We start from the raw sequence: 17435 nt of genomic DNA, 5'->3' as shown, positions 1-17435 counted from the left end.
CCTTCTTGAGAAAATAGCCCACTAAAGAATTCACTAGAAATAATTACAAAAATTAAAAACCTCCCAAATTTGCCCCTGAAGAAACCCAATCTGCATTTTTTCAGCCTTCAAAGCCCCTGATACTAAAAAATAAACATCGTAATTTTTAGGCTTCTGAAGAGTGGTATTCAAAGGCACTTGAACCCTTTTGCAACATAGCTTAACATTATTTTATTTTTTTCTATAAATTCAAGATAAATAATAGCAAGGTTAAATAAGTAGCCAACATGTAAGTGATGCTTGTTCCTAAAACTCTAAGGTCCTTGGATTATTTTTCCTCTATAGAAAAATCTGGCACTCAAAAGCCCAAAATTACCAAGAATAATTGAGAGACTGAACAAACCATGAAAATTACAAAAATAAGAGAATAAATCCCTTTTCATTCATCTAAAAATGTTGCAATGTGAATATACAACATCTAGGAGGCTTCAATTTTCACAAAAACCTCAACAACACACAAGGCACCTTATGAGCCCATTTTCATTAAATTGGTGACACTTAATGAAAATACCCTAACCTTCCTCTTCTGTAAAAATCTTGCAGCTACCATCATAGTCATAGTTTTGGCAAGGAATGAACCGAATGTCACAGTAATTAGGGTTTGGAATGAGCCTACATTGGGAAGCATTCTAGATACTTAGCTAACTCCCCTATTTCATGCAATTTTTTAATTTCCTCAACCCCACCGATGTATTTCCCCCCAATAAGAAAACTAGGCATCGACATAGGCTTCCCCAAAAGATCCTTCAATTCCTCCCAAAAAGGAGAATGCATGGAAATATCCCTTTCATTGACCAATATCTTGAAACCTAGAAGAATCAATTTCACTGTGCAATAATCCTAAATTTTGTTCCTTATTCCTCTCAAGCTCATGAAATACAAAACCACCTTATCTTCTCCCCTTGGTGGAACTATCAATTTAACGTTTTTCAGAGAGGATTCTTTTTGATATGGCCAGTCGTTTAGTTGAGCTCTTGTATGTTATCTACTGGAAAATATTCACCCTCACCTGATTGGACCCTAAAAGATTTTCCTCAGGTACCCTTATCATCTTCTCGACCCTTGCTTGTCGTACTACCCCATACAAACTTTTGAAACGATTATGAAACAAGATTCATCGAATCTATTACAAAAACATGACCACATGCCCGTTTCTAATTGGAAGAAGGACGATGAAAATTGAAGCTTCTGATTGGATGGGGTGAATAATGTTTTCCCACCCCAACCCCACAAAGAAGCGCCTATCTGCATAAATATACTTATATTGAGGTGAATTATAAATTAAGTGGAGCTGGAGATAAACCAACTTAGACTCATCTTAATTCGGGATTTATAAAGGGCCGAGAGTGATAACATAACATGACATTATAAAATATCTTCCATAATAAGCTGGAGAGCGCTTCTCAAGGCAACTGACCTAGGTTCATCTTAAGTTCGGATATACCAAGAGCGGTGAGGGATCAAATCTATTTTCACTCTAAAAGAGGTGTGCATCTCAAGAAATTTGATCCCTCTCGAAGATTAGAGATCAAAAGTTAAAATGGATCTAAGCTGATTTAATTATTAGTTATAATTATAAATATATTTATTAATTTTATTTTATTTTAAATTTTATTTTTGTTTTTATTTAATTTGATTGAGTCAAAATATTTACATAGTATAATAGTACATGACATTACAACATCTCCCATATTACGATAGAGAACGTCTATTTAAACAATAATGAATAAAATATAATATTAATTATATTTCGCATAATTTATTAAAGAAAAATACATTAAAAACTAAAAAAATGAAAATACAATATATTTTAAATCACAATAAAATACATTGTTAATATGTGTATTATTAATATCTGAACTCTATTTAGACTCATTTTCCTAACAAATCAATTATCATTTAATATTGTAAACCAATCACAAATATGTTTACTATTTAAAAAAATAATATAAACATTTTAAATATAAACATTTTCCAAAATTTGAACGTTTAATTTGACACAAATAAAATAAATTATTTGAAAACTATTTTAAATATTAATAATTTGTTAATATGTGTATTATTAATATCTGAACTCTATTTAGACTCATTTTCCTAACAAATCAATTATCATTTAATATTGTAAACCAATCACAAATATGTTTACTATTTAAAAAAATAATATAAACATTTTAAATATAAACATTTTCCAAAATTTGAACGTTTAATTTGACACAAATAAAATAAATTATTTGAAAACTATTTTAAATATTAATAATTCTAAATACTTATAACTATCGCAAAAATTAGTAACTATAAATCTATTTAACTATTCCAAAAATTAATAAATATAAATCCCTATGAAAATTGAATGTAATTTATGAAGTTGTGTAATAATGTAAGAACAACAAAGAAGAGAAGAAAAGTAAAAAATGTTAAAGTCTCATGAAAACTCAATATAATTTATCTACCTGATGCAATTAACATTTTCCAAAATTACGTTTAATTTCACACAAAAAGAGATAAGTTATATTTGAAAACTATTCAAAATATTAATAATTATAAATATCAGTAACTATCTTAATATTAATAATTATAAATCTATTTAACTATCCCAAAAGTTAATAACTATAAATCACTATAAAATGAAATGTAATTTATGAAATTGTATAATATTGTAAAATAAAAATAAAAATTGCACGTCTCATTGAAAAATCAATATAATTTATCAACCATGTAAGAACAATGAAGAATAAAAGTAACCAATGTTATTTTCACAAAAATATTAAAAGGTTTTAGAAATCATACATGCATTTATCAAAATACTAAAATGGTTTAATTTGCAAAATTAAAATACTTAAGATGATTTTTTTAGGAGTTAAATTAAGTGATATAATCAAAAATACATTTTGAACCTATTAAATTAAAAAAACAATTAATCTAACATTTAACTGCATGAAAGAGGGATTATGCTGTGATATTATAGATTAGTGATCTATATAAGTTTAGTTTTAATGGGAAATGTTCATTAAATATAACTTTTATATTTTCACATAAATAGGTTATATTGTTTTTATGTGGGAATTTTTTTTGACTCTTCAATTTGGTAAAACATTTTATGAAGTTTTATAAAGTTTTTTGGAAATTGTTATATTAAAATTCACTTTATTTTTTTTAAATTATAAAACTTTATACTTTTTTATTGAAATTATAAGATTATTTTTATACCATTTATTTATAAATTGTGAAGATTAAATATAAAATATAAATTATAAAAATTATAAAAAATTTATACATATGTATCAATTTAATATATAATATTTATTCATTATTAAAATAAATTTGATACTGATATTTCACAAAATATTAAATTATTTTTAAATAGAAGAGGAATGACCTGTTATAGAGTTTTATGAACTCAACATTTCCGATTACCAAGTGAATACATCATCAAGAAATGCGATAATAAATATTTTAAAAATATTCATAATATATCTATGAACTATATTTATATTAATTTATTATCAAAGTATAATATTATTAATTTATTTAGTACTTAACCATTATCATGAACTTTAACCCTTCACATACTAGATTCACCATCATTCTAGGATATTCATATTAATTGAAATTTGACAATTGCCCTTCTCATGCTCTCTAGGTTCACCATTATTCTAGGATACTCATGTTAATTAAAATTTGACAGTATGGTTTGCCTTTCTCAAGCTACCTCTGCCTTGAAACACGGTTCTCCATGAAGGTCTGTCGTGTATGGAGACTTTCTTCCATTATATTATGGATAATTTTAATACGTAGTACATTGAGTGGACGGAGGTCATATTAACTCCAATAGGAAAAAGGAATAAGTTAAACCACATATCATTGATCACCCAATGTATCTATACCCACTTTTATTTTAAAATCAATTAAATGAAACTATTATCAGGTTGATTTTACTGCCACCAACCTATTAAAACCATTTATCACATTTTCTAATTTATCTAATTTCCTTAAATATATAGTTTCATTCATTTTTAAATGTATAATCATATATTACCATTAATTTGTTAGAACTTTGTATTACATTTTCTAATTTATTTATTTTTTATAAATATAAATATATTTAATGAGGTTTATAATTATATATATTTTAATATAATTTTTGTTAAATTTTTTTACACATAATTTTTTTTAATGATATACTATTATTATAACAATATTTTTTATCATCACATTACTAGTAAGGAATTGAATTTCGAGTGAAAGAAATAACAATTATTCTGCACAACCACCCAAAATATCTCCAATTGATAATATATAATTTAAATATATATATACATTTAAGAAACAATTTAACAAGATTCCTAACTTAGAAATTCACTCTGATTTTATCATAGAAATTCATAACCTATGCATAGGCTTTGTTAGAATATCATGGCTTACTAATACTATATGACCCAAAAACCGTAACTAATTTTTCTATGACATTTTTTTAACGAATCAATTTAACTAAAAAAACATAACTACTTTAAAATAAATCTCAACTTTTAATAAATAATTATTATTAAAAATATTCTAAAATATTTCATAGATATTAAATACCTAATATTCATTTAATAATTAAGTTGAAATTAAAAAAAAACCTCTTCCAAATAAAACACATATCATACTCAAATCTTTACCAAACCCACTATTTAAACACACCTATCATACTCAAATCTTTACCAAACCCACTATTTCATTAATTACATACATTTCAACTAAAACTACCCTTTTACATATTCTTTAGAATGACCTTTCCAAAAAGTATTTCTAAACATTCTAAATCTCTATGTGAACGTGAACAACTTGTACCATAAAGTATTATACAGAGGTTGCATTACATATGTTTGTTGGTAATCTGGTTCATATTTTCAATCTCTATGTGAACGTGAATAACTTGTACCATAAAGTGAATAACTTGCATTACATATATTTGTGGGTAATCTAGTTCATTTTAGTGTATATAGAGAAAATTTAAATTTAAACGAGTTAAAAATTATTTATTAAATTAAAATATAATTTAGGTTATATTTCATTTAATTAATATATTAATAAACTTCACTTTAAATTTATAAATTAAATTTTTTACTTAAAATATATATTATAAATATTTTTTTTTACTTAAAATATATAATTTATTGTTTATAATATAAATGATTGTTTTTAATAAATATAAATAAAATTTATTTTTAAAATAAGAAAATTTAAATAATATTTATTCAATTACAGATTTGATCTTTATTAAATTTTAAATAAGTTATGTTATATTAAATTTAATACCAATTGAATGGATAATCATATCTGGGTAATAATTTTATTAAATTTTTAGATTAATTTTATATTTCAACTTTAATTTTTTTGTTAGATGAATACTTTATTTTGGCTAGCCAGTACAAAAGGAGCTCTGAAGACCCTGGGGAGAATTTGTTTGGGTTGGAGCTAGTCAAACTCTGTAGTGCTTAGGATCTATAATTCGCAATGGTCTAAAGAAGTGACCCAATTCTAGCTAGATGACCTACATCCATGGGCTTGGTAGCAGCATGGTAGACTATGTTATTTTTGATCTCCCTTTATACAACGAAATTATAAATTTTGACATCTTAAACGACCACGAGCCTGACTCTAATCATAGGCCTTTACTTATAACTCTCAATTTTGTCATGCATAGAGATCCCATAGAAGATAATCCTTATAGCCATAAGAACTTAATCTTTGGTAGAAATAAAAATGATCTCTTTCTAAATGAATTAAAAACTAATTTGCTTCCTTTATCTAGTATAGACAACATATAGGACCTCTATCATAATTTTACTACAACCCTCTCATATTCTATTAACAAGTTCTCAATTGAAGTTTCAAGTAATAAAGGAAATAACAAAACCAACCCATGGTATGACAAAGATTGTAAAAGTGTGAGGAGAACAATTAAGGAAGTCGTTGATGAATCTCTTAAAATTGGCAAGATAAAAGCATACAAAGCCCTAACTATAAGGAAAAAAAGGCAGTATATTCGTAAAAGACAAGAGAATCTCTTACACCTCTCTAAGGTAGCTCCTAAAAAATTCTAGAGGCAGATTCTAACTAAGAATACTAAAGATAATAATAAAATTTATTTACACGACTAGAATTCATATCTTAAAAAGCTTTATGAATCTCCAAATGTCATGGATAAATTTGAAACCCTGCTCACAACGAAAGAAGTTTTCTTATTAGAAGACATTGATTTTGGGGTTAAACACCTAGCAAATGGGAAAGCTAAATACATTGAAGGTTACCAGGCAGAAATCTTAAAAATTCGAGGTCCTGTCCTCATCCCCCACATCCACAAGATTTTCAATCAAGCGGTCAAGCAAGGGTTCCCTAAACCATGGACTCAGAGCCTCATTATCCCTATTTTTAAAAGTGGGGATACAAATAACCCCTCTAACTATGAGAAAATTATGATCAAGCCTCTCTTAGCCAAGTTATATGGTATTATTTTGGAAAATAACTTGAGCATATGACTTGAAAGTGAAGGTAAACGGGCTAAAGGCCAAGTGGGTTTTAGAAGGCAACACTCAACAACGGATCACCTCGTTACGCTTAGGATCATTATGGAGGAATGCGGCAATGATAAATCCAATCTCTTTTGTTGCTTTGTGGACTTTAGAAAAGCTTTCAATACGGTTCCTAAAAACAACCTATGAAATATATTAGAAGAGCTAAAGGTTCCTTTCAAGTTGAGAGTTGCCACTATAAGGTTATAAGAGAATATAATTGCCAAGTTAAAGAGAAATGAGGGGTGACCAAAAGATATTAAGTGTAATATCAGAGTTAAATAAGGTTGCCCCCTCTCCCCTACCCTATTTGGCATTTACATTGACAAGCTAGAAGGTTGTTTAGAAGAAGCAGGCTGTGCTGGCATGATTTTAGCTGGGATAGCAATCATACTTCTTCTCTATGTTGACTATATTGTTCTTCTCGCAAGGTGCCCATCGGATCTTGATAAGAAACTTAGACTTCTTAAGGATTTCTGCTCTACCATGTATATGACTGTTAACACTAACAAAACAAAAGTTATGATTATCAAATCCAAGAAGGACACTTACACTAATTTTATGTATGAAAATAGTAACTTGGAGGAAGGGTCTTCTTACAAGTACCTTGGAATTGATATTCATCACAAGCTCAATTGGAACTATAGCATTGAGAAAAGGATTAATGGGCAGTGGAAAGATTATTTTGGTCTTGAAAATAATTGTAAAACGACAAACCTCATAATATGGGATAGAAAGAAGTTCCTCTTTGAAACTTTAGTCACTCATGTTATCTTATATCAATGCGAGGTTTGGGGTTGCAACATCTCCAGAGAATCCTGGACAAAGATTGAGCAAATCCAAGAGCATTTTATAACGCATAACCTCAAAATTAAGAGCAATACACCCTATCCTATTCTCCTTATATAAGTGGGTCTTTCCCTTATCGAGAGCCTAGCTATGACTAGGCTTCTGTTGTACAAGCACAAACTCAATAACATAGGAGACGATAGACTTTCTAAGCTAGCTTTAAATTCCATCCAAAACCACCTAAGGCTCAAACGAGGTTGGTATAAGACACCAGGGCCTGGTTAAACCATTGGGAGATCGACGAGAATGTTGCATTGAAAAACATTAATAACATTAAAAATAATGTTACTTATAAGTTCAAAGAAAAAATGTGGTGTGAGAAAGATTTAGAAGTTAAAAGAAAATTAAGATATTATAAGGATGTCATCAACCCCACCCTAGAAGATCAAACGTATCTCTTTGTTTTAACTAGCTCAAAGGAGAAAAATAATATAGCCAAGATAGAACGAACTCTCATAAGCTCCATAGTGAAACGGGTCATTGGGGAGTTCCTAAAACACCATGGATGGAAAGGATTTGCCATCTCTGTGAGAATATGAACATCGAGGATGAAAATCACTTCCTCTTAGAGTGCCCCACGTACAGCCACATTAGATCTTGGTTTCTTAATCTTTGTTGCAGCACTAACTTTCCTAACCTTTTCCGATGTCAAAATTATAGTAAGCCCGGGAGGCTTCTCTCCAAACTTTTTGAACATAGGAATAAAATCTTAAATCAAACTAAATAATTCGTTTCTTTAGAACCGATAAACCAAAGTTTGGTCTCAAGAGACGTTAACCATCATAATCATCATTATAAACTAATATGTTATATATGTATACTTTTTCAAAAATTTAAAATAACATAAAAATATTATATTTATTTAAAATTAATATTTAAATAGTTTATTTTAACAATAATAATAATAATATTAATGTTAAAATAATATATATAGTAATTATTTAATCTAGATAACCTTATCTTTATTTTTTTTATTATAGTTTTTTAGTGCTTTTTTTTACCTAGTATTAATATTCTGTTATGCTAGTTACAATTAATATTAGATTTGTTTGATATTGACAAATCATTAATTAGGTACGGCACTTGGTTTTGGAATTGTCGAATAAAATAATACAACATGCTCTACAGAGATTTCTTTCCCATTAAAAAATAAATTCATATTTGTATATTAATTTATTAAGTTTGCAGAATGGTACAAGACGAAGTTTCCTCCCTTTGCTGTGCCATATCAATTTTGGCAGTAGCATTATAATTATAGAACATTTTAATATGGAATTTTTGTTTTTTTAAAGCACGGGTTAAATTTTTTATTTAATAATAATTTTTTTTGGAAGGTTGGCAATTAAATTATAATTATTGAACATTTTAACGTGGATTTTTTTATTTTTATTTTCAAAAATAAGTTAATTTTTCTATTTTAATGATAAATTTTGTTTTGAATTTAAAAAAAAAAAATCTTAAAAAAAATTCAATTATGGTTGCACTATGATTATTGCGAGGGAAATTGGATTTTACTTTTGGTTTCACAAATAAATTAAAATTTTTAAGCAAATTTCCTAATGTAATGTAAATTTTAGTTTGAATTAAAGAAATTTAGATTATAGTTAGAGTATTTTGAATAAAAAAAATCCAAGTAAGGTTAGATTTTGATTCTATAAAAAAAAATTGAATTTATTACAAGAATTTTTTATTTGGATTGTCTAGAGGCTCTATTTTTCAGTGTACGTTTTGAGTCTATAACAAGACTCATCCTCATGACCAATGTGCAAAGAAGATAAAGGAGCGAGGAAATAAATAAGGGAGAGATTCCAGAAAAAAAGAGAGCCGACGAGCAAATTCAAAGGATGAAAAACCCCAAGAAAAAAAAACTACAAAAAATAAAATAAACACAATATCTAAATGTGATATTAAATTTAATTCATTTTTATTTTTATTTTTATTTTTGTTATTTAAATTTAACTTATTAATAATTCTTAATTTGTTATTTTTACAAATTATTTAAAAATATTATATTCTTATTTTATTAAAAATAAAGATTAAAAGATAAAGTTAATAATAATAATATTTTATTGTTAGTATTCATAGCAAAGTTATTAGTAATAATCTTCATATTACTAATAAAATACTTTATAATCCTAATAATAAAGTTTATTATTATTAATTTTATAGTTTAATATTAACATTAATTAATAAAATACTAACTATAATAAAAATTAGTTTAGGAGTAATTTCAAATAAAGGTAAACATGAGGGAGGAAAATACATGAGAGAGAGCAATAAGGAAGGAGCTAATAGGTGATATTAGGATTGAATGTGACACTATTGACAACAGGAATAAAGGTAAAACGGGGGCCAAAAATATCCAAAAATGGAGAGGGATTAACCTATCAAGGGGAGGGGGAGGGTATTAATGGAGAAAAGGGGTTGGGGGGCGGGGGGGTGTTGGTGGGAGGAGGGTGGACGGGCTCAAGGAAGGAGGGAGGGAGGAAAATGATATGTTTTGCAGAAGAGTAAGGGAATCCAGTTTCTTCTTACTTCCAATCCCCCATCCCTATTGAGATTGTGAGGGTGCTTAATGATTTCAAGCACCTCACGAAATTTTCTTTTATACTTACAGTTTTCATTAGCAATAACTTTAGTGTCTTCCAAGAAGATATGGTGACAAGTCTTAGTCAAATGTTCGGCCAATGCTGAAGATCACGTTCTGCCATTGTTGATATCGACGCCATGCTCTTTAAGTTTAATCCTAAAGGTCCTTCATGTTTCTCAAATATAACAATTTCTGCAAGAACATGTGACTTCATAAACACCCTTATATTGGAGTTGTTCGGGAGTGGATTTCACGGGCCTCATCTTTTGTATTATTGTTGTCATTTGCTTGAAAGAGGTTTCAATATCTTTCTTTCTTATAAACTTAGCTAGCTTGTCTGTGACCCCTTGAATGTATGGTAGATAAGCCCTTCTACTAGAAACATTTGTTTCAGGTTGTCTATCCTTGCTTCCAGAGCTAGCTCTTTTAATGCTCTTGATGATGTTTGTGTTTTTATATTCAATGTGTGCAAAGACCTTCTTTAAATATTGAATTTCTTCTTTAGTGTGAGAGGAATCAATATTATGAAATATCTTATGAAAATAGTCTTGAGAACCCCCATCTTTTGCGCCGAGTGATGGTGTGAGTTCGCATGAAGGTAGTTATCGGTATGTGCTTTCTTTCTGAACACCTTATGTCCTAAAGATCCATCTTCATTCCTTATGAGGATAATTTCTAAGAACGAGATACTATTGTTTTCCTCAACCTCCATTGTGAACTTGATATTTTTAGATACACTATAGAGGTGGTCTAGAAAATTACTTAACTCCTTGTCTCCATGAGGCCAATTTACATTGGTTTCATCAACAAATCTGAACCAAAATTTGGTCTTTGACGAGAAAGTTTCAAGATCTTTCTTTTAAAACTTTTCCATAAAGAGGTTGGTTACTATAGGGGACATCGGGGATCCCATAGCTACCCGAGATGTTTTTTCAACGAATTCACCTTGGAAGGAGAAGAAAGTAGAGCAAAGAAATATTCTGCCAGCTTTGTAGTTTGGGGATCCATGACCTCTATCACAACTTGAACAACTTCCTCCAAAGGGATTTTAGTGAAGAGATGGACAACATGAAAACTTACAATTTTATCCCCAAGATCTAGTTTTACTTTTTTGATGAATTCCACATATTGGTTGGAGTCTTTAATGAATGAGCTTGTATTACAAACCACATGAGTCAATTTGCTAACAACATACTTTTCCAATGCATATGTGGGTGCCCCAATAGTGTTGATAATAGGTTTGAGGGGGGCACCAACCTTATGGATCTTGGGGGCTCCATAAATTCGCGGGGTGATTTCACTGTTAGGCAACAGGTGCTTCTTCATTATATCATCCAAGTTTGAATCTGCGATGGATTTTTTAAATGATTTTGGTAATCTTAGAAATAGGGTTATGTTTTTGCATCTTGTAGCTACCACTATTATATAGGTGGTCTTTCATTTTGGCGGTGTATTCTTCTTTGTGCATAACCAAAGTTTCCCCACATTTTTTTGTTGTCAAGATTACAATGTTTTCATTATTTCTTAAACTTTTTAGGGTTCTTAATTTCTCATGGTTTAGATTGTTTTTGGGAGGCCTTGCCTTTCTTACAATTATAGGACACTCTTGTCTGACCTGCTCTCTATCTTCATCCCTAAGAGCTTGAAGCCAATCCTGAAGACTACATATAATTTCTTCTAAAGGAATCTAATTGGGGGCTAAGGCAAAGTTGAGTCCTTTATTTAGGACTTCTACTTCTTCCTTACTTAATTCATATGAGGAAATATTAACGAATTTTTTGTTTAAAATGTTATGGGGTGAGTTAGACAATTGGTTAATTGTATTGGGCTTCTCCTTATTGTTTTTATTACCTATGCCATCAACGACGCTCCTTTCGCTGCTCAAATTTGACTTGGTAGGCTTGTCGAGGAGGACATCATTATCTTCACTACTTTTCGTAAGCTCAATGGTGTTTTCTTTAATATTTGAAAGTCATTGGATGTTATTGTTAAGGTCATCATTCTTTATCAGCGAAAGTGTCTTGTCTCCTAAACCATGAAAGGCGTTCCTTTTGATGCTCAAATTTGATTTTGTCTTACTCGAACGCTTGCCGAGGAGGAAAGCATTGTCTTCTTTACTTTTCGAAAGCTTAGTGCTATTCTGAACAACACTGATAGTATAAACTAAGGGCTTACAAGAAATGAATCAAACAATGCTGTCCTTCACAATCAAGAAAACTGGATCATGATACCAAACTAAGATGATGAAGGTATTTTGAATTTTACAAGAGACAAGACATTGTCACTAATCAAGAATGATGAACTTAACAATAACATCCAACATCTTCCAAATATTGAAACAAACAACACTGAGATTTCAAAAAGTATAGAAGAAAATGTTTTCCTCCTCGGTAAGCGTTCCAGTAAGACATAATCAAATTTGAGTAGCGAAAGAAACATCGTTGATGGTTTAGGAGATAAGACACTGTCGCTGATCAAGAACGATGACCTTAACAATAACATCCAATGACATTAAAATATTAAAGCAAACAACATTGAGATTATGAAAAGTAGTGAAGACAATGATGTCCTCCTCGGCAAGCGTCCCAAATCAAATTTGAGCAGTGAAAGGAGTGTCGTTGATGGATTAGGTAATAATAACAATAAGGAGAAGCCCAATAAAACTAACCAATTGTCTAACTCACCCCCTAACGTTTTTGTTTAAAAATTCGTTAATATTTCCTCATATGAATTAAGGAAGGAAGAAGTAGAAGTCTTAAATAAAGGACCCAACTTTTCCTTAGCCCTCAATTAGATTCCATTAGAAGAAATTATATGCAGTCTTGAAGATGGGGTTCAATCTCTTAGTGATGAAGATAGAGAGTAGGCCAGACAGGAGTGTGCTGTAATCTTAAGAAATTCAAGGCCTCCCAAAATCAATCTAAACCATGAGAAATTTAGAGCCCTAAAAAGTTTAAGGAATAATGTAAACATTGTAATCTTGAAAGCAGAGAAAGGTGAGGTGACTGTGGTTATGGAAAAAGAAGACTACACCACCAAAATGAAATACCACCTATATAACTATGGTAGGTACAAGAGGCTAAAAGATAACCTTATTTTTAAGATTAGAAAAATCATTAAAAAGACCATCAAGGCTTCAAACTTGGATGATAGAATGAAGAAGCGTCTATGGCCTGGCAGTGAAATCACCTCGCGAATTTATGGATCCCCCAAGATTCTTATGGTTGGTGACCCCCTAAAACCTACTGTCAACACTACTGGGGCACCCACATATGCATTGGAAAAATATGTCGCTAGCAAATTGGCTCCCCTAATTGGTAATACAAACTCATTCATTAAAGACTCCAACCAATATGTAGAATTCACCAGAAAATTAAAACTGGATCATAGGGATAAAATTGTAATTTTTGATGTTGTCCAAATCTTCACTAAAATCCCTTTGGAGGAAGTTGTTCAAGTTGTGAAAGAGGTCACGGATCCCCAAACTACAAAGCTAGTAGCAATATGTTTTCATTCCACTTTCTTCTCCTTCTAAGGTGAATTCGTTGAAAACATATCTGGGGTAGCTATGGGATCCTCACTGTCCCCCTATAGTAGCCAACCTCTTTATTGAGAAGTTTGAAAATAAATCTCCTGACACTTTCCTGTTGAAACCCAAATTTTGGTTCGGATTCGTTGATGACACCAATGTAAATTGGCCTCATGGAGAGAAGGAGTTAAGTAACTTTTTAGACCACCTCAAGAGTATATCTAAAGATATCAAGTTCACAATGGAGGTTGAGGAAAACAATAGTATCCCTTTCTCAGACATTTTCCTCATAAGGAATGAAGATGGATCTTTAGGAAATAAGGTGTTCAAAAGGAAAGCACATATCGATAACTACCTTCATGCAGACTCACACCATCACCCAACACAAAAGATGAGGGTTCTAAAGGCTCTTTTCACAAGAGCTTTCACAGTGTCAGATTCCTCTCACACTGAAGAAGAAATTGAATATTTAAAGAAGGTACTTGCACACATTGAATATAAAAACACAGACATCGTCAAGAGCATTAGAAGAGTTAGATTCGGAAGCAAGGATAGACAACCTAAAACAAATGTTTCTAGCAGAAGAGCTTATCTACCATACATTCAAGGGGTCACAGACAAGATGGCTAAGGTTCTAAAGAGAAAGATATTGCAACCTCTTTCAAGCCCATGATGACAATAAGACAAAAGTCGAGACCCATGTAAGACACTCTTGATCAACTCCAATATAAAGGTGTTTATAAAGTCATATGTTCTTGTGGAAATTTTTATATTGGAGAAACAACAAGGACCTTCAAGATTAGACTTAAAGAGCTTGGTGTCGAATCAAAAATTGCAGAACGTGTTCTTCAACACTAGATGAGCATTCAACTAATACTTCTCTCCATATCTGCTTGGAAGACACTAATGTTATTGCTAATGAAAACCATAAGTATAAAAAAAAAATTCGTGAGGCGCTTGAAATCATTAAGCAACCTCACCATCTCAATAGGGATGGGGGATTGGAAGTAAGTAGAAACTGGATTCCCTTACTCTCTCGCAAAACATAATCCTTGTCCTCCTTCCCTCCTTCCTTAATCCCCCCCTCGCCACCCCCTTTTTTTCTCCATTAATACACTCCCCCTCTCCCTCACAAGTTAATCCCTTTCCATTTTTGGATATTTTTAGCCCCCATCATGCCTTTATTCCCCCTATCAATATTGTCACATTCAATCCTAAATCACCTATTAGCTCCTTCCTTATTTCTCCCTCTCATGTATTTTCCTGCCCCTTTTGTTTACCTTTATCTGAAATTATTCCTAAAGTGATTATTATTATAGTTATTATTTTATTAATTATAATTAATATTAAACTATAAAATTAATAATAATAACTTTATTATTATTATTATAAATAATTTTATTAGTACTATGAAGATTATTACTAATAACTTTGTTATGAATACTAACAATAAACTATTATTATTATTAACTTTATCTTTTAATATTTATTCTTAATAAAATAAGACTATAGTATTTTTAAATAAATTATAAAAATAATATTTTAAGAATTATTAATAAGTTAAATTTCAATAAAAAATAAAAATAGAAATTAATTAAAAAAATAAAAAATAAAAACTAATTAAAAATTTAATATCACATTTAGATATTGCATTTATTCTATTTTTTTGTTTTTTTTCCTACATTTTTTCATCATGTGGATTTGTTGGTCGACTCTCCTATGATTGTTGAAGTGATTAATCCCCGGAGAATACAGGGTGTTAAGAACAAAGAAATTGTTAGAGGTTCCATTCCTAGTAGTAAGATCCTTGGTATTTGGAAAAGAATCTTTGCAAGAAGGATGGCTAGAGATTCATTGGAAATACACTAGCCCCTGTTAATTCATAATATTGGGTCAGAATATTTTTTTTTTTCAATTCCACGGATTACTCCCCATATTACCTACTGTAAAGAAAGGAGGAGCCGTATGAGGTGGGAATCTCATGTACGGTTTTGAAGCGGAGATATTTCAATGGAATGAATGACCGTAACAAATGTCAGCTCAATCAGAAGGGGAATATGCAGAAGCTTTAAAAAATTATTATGAAGCTATGCAACTGGAAACTGATCCTTATGATCGAAGTTATATACTATATAATATAGGTCTTGTGCATACAAGTAATGGGGAACATACGAAGGCTTTGGAATATTATTTCCAAGCATTAGAACGGAACCCATCCTTACCACAAGCTCTTAATAATACGGCCTTGATCTGTCATTACGTGCGACTATCTATACCATAGAATAAGTTAGTTAATAACTACTATGAGTAAAGACAAAAGAAAAGGCTTTCTACATATGCACCGTCCCAAGTAACGATATTTTATTAGCTGTAGTGAAAAAAACTCTCATAGGAGCCCGAATATGAATAGATAGAACCTAAATATTCCATGGATAATAAATTCAATTGATGATGGAAGCACCATAAAGATCAATTATTGAAAGAAGGTTCGGGCTGATACGATCAAATCTGCTCATTGACAAGAATCAGGAATCAACTTATGTAATAGAGTTGATCTACTAAGCTATTGACTTGTGCCTATTTTGCCTTAGGTGGATGGTTCACGGGTACAACCTTTTTGACTTCATGGTATACTCACGGATTGGCCAGTTCCTATCTGGAAGGTTGTAATTTCCTAACTGCCACAGTTTCTACTCCTGCTAATATTTTAGCACATTCTTTGCTGCTATTATGGGGTCCCGAAGCACAAGGAGATTTGACTCGTTGGTGTCAATTAGGTTGTCTATGGACCTTCGTTGCTCTTCACGGTGCTTTCGGTCTAATAGGTTTCATGTTACGTCAATTTGAACTTGCTCGGTCTGTACAATTGCGACCTTATAATGCAATTGCATTCTCTGCTCCAATTGTTGTCTTTGTTTCTGTATTTTTGATCTATCCATTGGGACAGTCCGGTTGGTTTTTCGCACCTAGTTTTGGTGTAGCATCTATTTTCCGTTTTATCCTCTTCTTTCAAGGTTTTCATAATTGGACCTTGAGACTTTACTCTTCCCCCTTCCTTTCCCCTTACCACTCTCCTTCCATCCTTCCTTACCGCTATAGAGCCTTTCCCCTTCCTTGACTTTAGTCTTTTTCTTGGTAGTTAGCTTTTCTTTTCATTTTAGATCTCTTTTATTGCAAGTACTTTCCTTGCCCTAGGAAGGACAAGACCTCCGGACCTTTTTCAGCTTTTCATTTTGAAGTTGAACACATCACTTGTGCATACACTTTACACCCTAAATTCTTTGCTTGGTTCATGACCCCAGGCTCAGCCCTAAAATAGACCATATAACTTAACACACATAAGCCTCCCTTGAGGCCAAAAAGAATATTGTAGTGAAGTTAGGATTGTGGGGATAGGTATCCAAAGAACTCGCCACAATCATCTTACATTTGAGACATAGTGGTTGACTTTTAGGAGACTTCAAATCCTTTCTAACGGATACGGTCAGAACTCATTTAGCAACAGGCGCGCTCTTCGGAGTGGATAATGCCAAGGTTGGGACCGGAAGTGTTATTGATACTCCTAGCTCTTTCACTACTGAAGATCCCCCGACCGTTTGATTTCAGCTTGAAGGCAAGGTAACCTGTTGCACGTATCTGTGAAGAGGTAGCTTAGCGGCCATTCTACTGGGTATCTTTACCCAGGTGGCTCTCACAGGAGGGAGGGCACCTGAGACATATTTCTATGGGCCTTTGGGACTTCATAACCCATTGTCTCCTAGTTATAACTATCTCATTCATACCTTCACTCATCTATGCAGGGGACCTAATCCCCCCTATTGTTAGTTGATTGGAAGGCCCTTTGCCATAGCTTAGGACTTGTTTGAGCGCT

At 31.2% G+C, this 17435-nt stretch overlaps 1 pseudogene; it reads right to left on the bottom strand.

Moving 5' to 3' along the window:
- Positions 1–485: 485 nt before the first annotated feature.
- Positions 486–17226, bottom strand: LOC149231985 (uncharacterized protein At5g39865-like; annotated as a pseudogene).
- Positions 17227–17435: the final 209 nt, after the last annotated feature.

The sequence above is a fragment of the Pinus tabuliformis genome, chromosome J (genome assembly GCF_031772625.1).
Source record: "Pinus tabuliformis cultivar Carrire ecotype Pingquan chromosome J, CPIR1, whole genome shotgun sequence".
In the NCBI taxonomy this organism is placed as follows: domain Eukaryota; kingdom Viridiplantae; phylum Streptophyta; class Pinopsida; order Pinales; family Pinaceae; genus Pinus; species Pinus tabuliformis.
This window is presented reverse-complemented; position numbering and strand designations above follow the sequence as displayed.